The sequence below is a fragment of the Marmota marmota genome, unplaced genomic scaffold (genome assembly GCF_001458135.2).
Source record: "Marmota marmota marmota unplaced genomic scaffold, marMar, whole genome shotgun sequence".
NCBI lineage: Eukaryota > Metazoa > Chordata > Mammalia > Rodentia > Sciuridae > Marmota > Marmota marmota.
In genome coordinates this window covers 1506638-1514128 of record NW_025999968.1, presented here as the reverse complement: position 1 = coordinate 1514128, position 7491 = coordinate 1506638, and the positions used below count along the sequence as shown (strand labels likewise).

Genomic DNA, 7491 nt, shown 5'->3' with positions numbered 1-7491 from the left:
GACCAAAGCAACAGGTGAGTCCTGACCGGCCCTCACAAGCCCCGTCTCAGTCCTGTTGCCACTGCCTATGAAGGCTCGGTTGGTATTTACCTCCACAGTATTCAGCAGGACCCGGACCGAGAAGCAGTTTCTGCGCGTTCTTTAGCCCTGGGCCAGAGCAGTTCCGGGAGCCGGAATTCGGCCGCTCCGGGCTCGGTGTATGTTCTGATAGGAGCAGGCTCCAAGAAGCAGTTTCCGTGGGTTCTTTAGCACTGAGCCTGAGTAATTTGTCTGCGAGACGCAGGCGAATGGCAGCCTGAAATTACCTGTTCTATGGCTGAATGAGCTGCAATCCGTCGAAAACAGGGATGGTGACGTCAGCTCTCCAAGATGGTGGCCACTGGCTTCCTCTGTGGTCTGACAGGTGTGGAGAACCAAATTGGACCGCTTCCTTCCCCCATCTCAAACCCAGAATTCAGCACTGAGCAAGGTGATTGCACAGCTGGCAGAATCCCGCAGAATCCGCAGCGCTGTATCTTTGCGTTGCTATCTCGTCGTTTCCCAGCGCGAGCCGCAGACTCTAGCTGCGGGGAGATTTGCTGAATAAGCAGCGTGACCCTCTGTGCGGACAAATCTCTTGCATTTGAGCCCCCGTAGCTGATCCTTGTGCCATGGAAATCCTTCCTCTAGGTTTTGGAGCACCCCAATTTTGCTGGAAATTCCTAACAAGATAGCTTTTAGCCGTTCTAACTCGTCATTCTCCCGCACAGTGACGCGGTACACGGGGGTGATGCACTCCCTTCACCGCCATCTTCCCGAGCCTCTGCTTATAGCAGTTTAAATGTATAACTAACTTATTTCTTTCTTATAAAGTATGCATATTACTAACCCTATTTATTGATGAAGATTGTGAGACACAGAGGCATTAACAAGTTTAGCCAAGTTTTCACAGCTAGGAAGTAACAATACTAAGACTTGAAGAAAGGCAGTCCAGCTCCATAAAACCTACCTATAATTGAGCATTACCAGTTCTGATACTCTCATCAACATTCTCTAATATCCTTTTTATCTCTATTATTTTGAAAACAAATAATGTCATGCTTTTATTCAAGTTTGTACATATACTTATTGGGAGAGTTAAATATTGTAACTTTTTCATTTTAGTTGTTCCAAGAATTTCATACCTCTTAATTCTCTCATCAATTGAGTATCAGTGCTCTTATTTATTTCTGAAAGGTTTTTGCACATTGAATATATAGTACTTGTCCTTCAATCCTACCTGATATTTGATATTAGATTATTGTCTTTTTTAGAGTACATTTACATACATTGAGGGTTTTTTCCGTAAGTATTCATACTACCTCAATGATTCAAAAATGCACTAAATTGATGATTGTCCATCTGACTTTATGGGTTTCTGATTAAAATTATATCATGAGGTACAGGGCTAAAGGTGAAGGGTGAGAAGGGCGTGAGGAGAGGTGTGGGGGACCTATTCCTGTTTTTGCAGGTATACAAAGAATTCTTTTCATCCAGATGTTCTTAGAAAGGATATGGATCAGTCAGGAGTTCTCTGGGTAAAACAGAACCCTTTATACTAGGTGCCTTGCAGGTCCCTCCTCCATTCAAGTTCAGTCTTCATTATCTCAGGAAAATAGTCACCTATGTGCAAACCACAGCCACAGAGGGTGCTTACCCATGGTTCTACTAGTCTGTGTGAAGGCATACTACATTTGGGAAGCAGCAGTTAGCTAAGGATCTGGCATGGATTTACTTTGTAATATTTGATAAGTCTTTCTATGAGGACACCTGAGGAGATCCTGGAGTGGTCTAAAGTTCTCTCCAACTGCATGTTTGAAGATGAAGTTGAAAAGCAGAGAAATCAGTTTTCAGTGAACACTCTACAATTTCTGCTGTTTTTATACATACAACAGTTAAATGAAAGATTTCCCTGAGGATATCTTTGGTTGAAGAAGAGTGGCCTAGTCCCAGAAGCAGATCTCAGTCTCCTGACCTGACAGAAAAATCCAATTGTCATAATAAAAACTGGAAAGATTATAGTCACTAAGCTTTTGTCTCTGATCATCTGTCAGATCTCCTTGAGCTGCTTTTAGATCCAGAAGAACTCACTACATCATTCCACTCAACTCATAATAGTCTCATCATTCAGGAAGCTGTTGTGGTGCCCAGTGAGTACAGCCTTCTTACTGAAGGCACAGGGAGTACAGCCAGGAAGATCTATCCACTTCATGAACTTGCACCGTGACAACCCCTGCATGCAGAGAATGACTTCTCAAAGATTGCCAAGACTTTCTCTTTCTACAAACTGGAAGCTTGGTTGAGAGCCTGTTTAACTGGGACTCCATTTGATACATCTGCTTGCCTCAAGTCAGGAAAAAAAAAATTGTCTTGGGCTCATCAAGTTGAAGGTACAACCAAAAGAGCTAAGATTGCCTGAAATAGTCACATGGCCCCTAGAATGCACCCCTGGTGGTGATGAGCCAGATTTACAAGCAGAAACTGGCCAAGAGCTCAGATACTCTGGCCTGGCGGGGGCACATGTCAAGATTCATCACTGCAATGAAATCTTTTATATGTCTTCGCTGTCCCTTGAAATCTGTGACAATTGGGAAGTACAGAAATAGCACCTTTGTCTTGGGCCCATAGAGACTGCTCTTCACCTCTATAGCTGTGACAACATTGAAGTCATTGCTGTTTGCCATCATTTGTCTATCTCTTCAACCACAGGTTACATTTTTTTTAATATTCTGACGCCTACTTGCCCACTATTCTCTCTGGGAATCAGAGAGTAACTTTTGTCACTTTTCATACTCACTACCTGATGCTAGAGGACCATTTGGCCTGGACAGGCCTTGCTACGGTGCCTAATTATTGAAATAATCCAATAATTGTGTGTAGAAAGAATAGCAACACAAGTGTGTTCCAGCTCTCACCACCTTCTGAATCCTCTATATTTATTATTCCCTTCTAAATGGTAGGGGACACCACAGAGATACCTGGGGGTCTTCCATCTGCATATCAGAAAGCATTGGGTGAAAGAGAACAGAAGACACAGATCTGGGGGAAAAACTGTAAAGGAGACCCCTTTGACAAAGGATCAAAGAAAGCGGTTCCAGGTACTTGTAAAGAACAAGCATTCTGAGCGTTGATTAATATAGGACTTCTTCAACAGCTGGACAGCCTTGTACCCACTGCAGCAGGTTCCAAATAAGCAGCAGGACAGGCCACTATTTGTTATTTTGTATCCAGTGACTCTTCAACACATCAATTCTCATAAAAATTTTTAAGTTCATCCCTGGTCTGGACACATAAGGAAGAATGGAGGATGGTTCCCATCTTAAAACAAAATTGGGACAGCACCTTGATGCTTAAGAGACTTCAAGGATTATTTTTTCCTATTTAAGACCTTCTCTTGATTTCTGTTCATACTCATTTACTACTATTTAAATTGAATCTTAGCTAAACTTCAGACTTTCATGTAAACATAGTGTTTATAGCACATCAGAAGATTAATGTTTGTGATGCCAACATGTTGATGAAGGCAATCCATTGGATACGACTGTGTGTGTGTGCATGTGTGTTACTATTTAAGTGATTATAGATTTGCAAGTGCTTTCATATTTTAATTTTTATGATGAAAGATTGATTCTTTCTAGACTTGAGAGTTTTTTTTATAGTTCTTTGTAACTATTTAAAAGGTGATTGCTCTTCCTTTTAAAAATATTTGGAATAAAAGTATGATTGGTTGGTGTATAAAAAAAAACAGAAATAGTTTTATACAAAGGTACATTAGTCCTTAAAGTACAAAATTCAAGTTGTATAACATTTTTGATTTTTCATTTTCTGCTTCAAATTTTCAATAAACAAGCTAAAAAGTTAAAAATAAGAAGAGAAGAAGAAGAAGAAGAAGAAGAAGAAGAAGAAGAAGAAGAAGAAGAAAGAGGAGGAGGAGGAGGAGGAGGAGGAGGAGAGAAAAATTGTATCATGGTTTTAATGTCCAAAGGACTGATCACTTAATCCCAAACTCAATAATGTTTCATTTCCAAATAGATACAGACAGATATAGATATAATACAGATTATCTTCTTTACCTGGAATCCCAAATTTGCCTATTCCCTAATATTCATGTATATCCCCCAACTCAATACTTTCTTGGTCATTTTCAGACATGAGCAGAGCAGCAAAAAAAAACTGAGTCACCCAAAACACATGTCAAAAAACATGTTGTAACTCTTTCTTGTCTAAATTTATACACTATAAACAAGTGTCTTTGGGTGGGGGAGGGCTAACTAGTGACACATTTTCTAGATTTTCAGTGCTTTTCAGTGAATTTGCTGTTTCAAATGGCCCTTGGGTGTGATACTGGGGTGCTATGTGATGTTCCTTAGTGCATTAAGGTGTGATATTGCCCTTATGGAAGAAAGACATATATTAGATAACCTTAGTTCAGGCATAAATTGTAGCACCATTGGCTGTGGGACAATGTTGACAAATCAATTATATGTAACAAATAAGGTGTCTTTACACATAAACATGCATTAAATAGTTATCACGGATAAATTGAGTCAAACATTATTATGTGAGGCTCCTAGGAACTTAATCCTGCATGTCTCCTAAGAAGAATGGTTCAGCATTGGCTAATCCAATGTTCATAGCAACTTTGTAGAACACAGTAACTGCAAATAATTAGAATCACCTATTTTTTCTAAATATTCCTTTAAATCAATGTATTAATTTGAGAAAGGTTAAGTTCTTCAAAAAGGAGTCCTCTTATTCAGAAATATATTATTTCATAATTTGTTTTTATAACATCCTACTCACTTTATCATACTCATTCCCAGTCATGTTAGTTGCAGTAGTAATAGTAGTAGTAGTAGTAGTAGTAGTAGTAGTAGTAGGGCTGCAATTTGAACCCAGGATCTCGTACATTCTAGAGAAGCACTCTACCACTGAGCTACGTCCCCAACCCCTAACATTGAACTATTCTTACTTGCAATTGTGAATGGAATTATCTTTCTCATATATTTTAGGGAACAAGTGCTGGTTTAAAGAAGAGCTATTTGTTTTCATAAAGATATTTGTTATTTTGTATCCAGTGACTCTGCAGAACTTATCAATTCTCTTAAAAATTTTTAAGTTTATATTTTTCCTCAGAATAAAATAAAATATTTAAAAACTGATAAATGTGTTTGCTATTCCAATAGTTTAGCCTCTTTCTCCTAAATTTTCATCATATTTTATTGGAAGGAACTTTTAGACTAAATAACTTTATTTGTTCTTGATGAAAGTGGGACTATATCTACTGTGGTGATTGAGTGTAGCATTGGGGCTCATTCAACTTATTAGAAATGATCTCTGAGTTGTAATGGAGTGAATGTTGAATAGAATATGAGGTATATTAACATCTTGAGACAATCATTTTTTCCCTTTTATCAATTAATAAAGTTCCTATTATTAATTCACTATTATATTGTAATGGTAGATAATTCTACATTTTATTTTCATATTATATTCAAGTTATATTTGGATTAAATTACACATTGGTATTTATGATTCTCCTTTTATGTAAATGATTTCTTTTCAGATAAAGGCAAAAACACAAAAAGTTATTTTGTTTATGTATTTATTATTTTGCTTCTGCCACTGTCAAGTTTTGCTACGTGAATCTGACAATATTACTACGTAAAATTTGTAATATTACACATTTTCTAAATTCAGTTTCCTAAATCTTTGAAAAACATTTGACTGTACCTAAACATTGAAACCTAGAATTTAAAAAATACATTTATATGACAAAATTTCAACATGTTAGTTGAAATTGTAATGGGTCAAAGCTTTCTCCTGGATAATTTTTTTTCTTTGTACCAGTTATTGAATCCAGGCATGCTTAACCACTGATCCACATCCCCAGTCATTTTCAAATTTTTTTTTAATTTTTTTTGAGACAGGTTCTCACTAAATTGCTGAGGCTGACTTTGAACTTGCCATCCTCCTGTTTCAGCCTCCTAAACTGCTGGGATTGCAGGCATGCACCTGGCTCTGGGGCAATATGAATAATTAACATTTTGAAACATTGATCATAGCATTAATATTCTTAAATGTATTTGCATTATCCTAGACATAATATTATGTGTGATTTACAAAGTGTCTTTTTAAACTTCTCATGTCAAATTTTGTTTTGTTTTACTTTTGAATTATTTATTCTTTGTTTATTTTCAAATGATGACATTTTCTTAGGGAGAGGATTTCAAAGATTCTTTGGGTAATGGTTGAGGACCTCTTTAATGGAGGACATGTGTACATAGGAAGGCAAAAGCCTAACAACTGCACAATGCAGCCTCAAGGGGCTGACCTCATTCTCAGTGTGGAGGGCAGATGGCAGGCCTGTCTCCCTGCCTCCCTAGAGGAATAGAGAAAGGGGAAATAGGCTGGGGAAAGGCAAGTGTTGTTATGAAACGTGGTCAGGAGCTGGCATTTTCTATGGTGCTAATGGAGTGCCACTTAAAACTTTTGAGTAAGGGCTGGGGATTTGGCTCAAGTGGTAGTGTGCTCACCTGGCATGTGTGAGGCCCGGGTTCGATCCTCAGCACCACAAACAAAGATGTTGTGTCTGCCGAAAACTAAAAAAAAAAATAAATATTAAAAAAAATTCTCTCTCTCTCTCTCTCTCTCTCTCTCTTTTGAGCAAGATGTAGAATGACCAAAATAAAGTTATTTTAGGAGAGAATTATGAAATACTTAGAGATGGAGGCAGAAGAACTTTGCAGGAAGCTGTTGAAGGTATGAGTAGAAATGAACAAATAAAAGATTTCATGGATCTGGTGAAAACACACTGCTTATCTAAAAGAAAACATTCATTCTGACAAGTATACAAGTATTAATGAGGGTGTCTGGACAGAATAGTTGAAATGTGATCATTTGGGGGAAAAAAGAATAGAAAACCTCCTAGAAAATCTAATTAATAATAATAATGAAAGTAAAATAAAAATTGGCATGAGAAAAGAAGAAAGAAGTTTAAAAAGACCTGTCCCCCAAATCTAGGATAAATATCTTCTTTGGGCCCCTGATATATGAGAAGTCAGTGCTACATGACTTCTCAAATACTACATTGAGAAGTTCCATCCAATATACCAGTACACAAAATATGGGGTTCATGGAAGATACAGAAGTAGAAATTAACTTCAAAGATTTATAGAACTATGAAGGAGGAAGCTGGGAACGTGGAAAATTTAATAGGGAAAAATGAAGGACTTTTCTAACTTACTAGTTTCTAAAAATTTGCATGTAGGAGATGGGAAGAGGTCAGATTTGGGCACAAGGAAGCAGACTGGGAATTACAGACTAGAAATGAGTAAATACATTGACATTATTTAATAAACACATGAGAGGTGTTTAGTTTTAAACTAATTTGTAATCAACTTTTATAGTAATTTTGGGAAATTTTAGAAGTTTTTAAACAAATACCTCTGAATTCCTTTCCTAAAATCTCAC

At 37.4% G+C, this 7491-nt stretch overlaps 1 pseudogene; it reads left to right on the top strand.

Moving 5' to 3' along the window:
• The first annotated feature begins 1532 nt into the window (after window positions 1–1532).
• On the top strand, window positions 1533–3211 carry LOC107136029 (annotated as a pseudogene).
• The last annotated feature ends 4280 nt before the right edge of the window (window positions 3212–7491 follow it).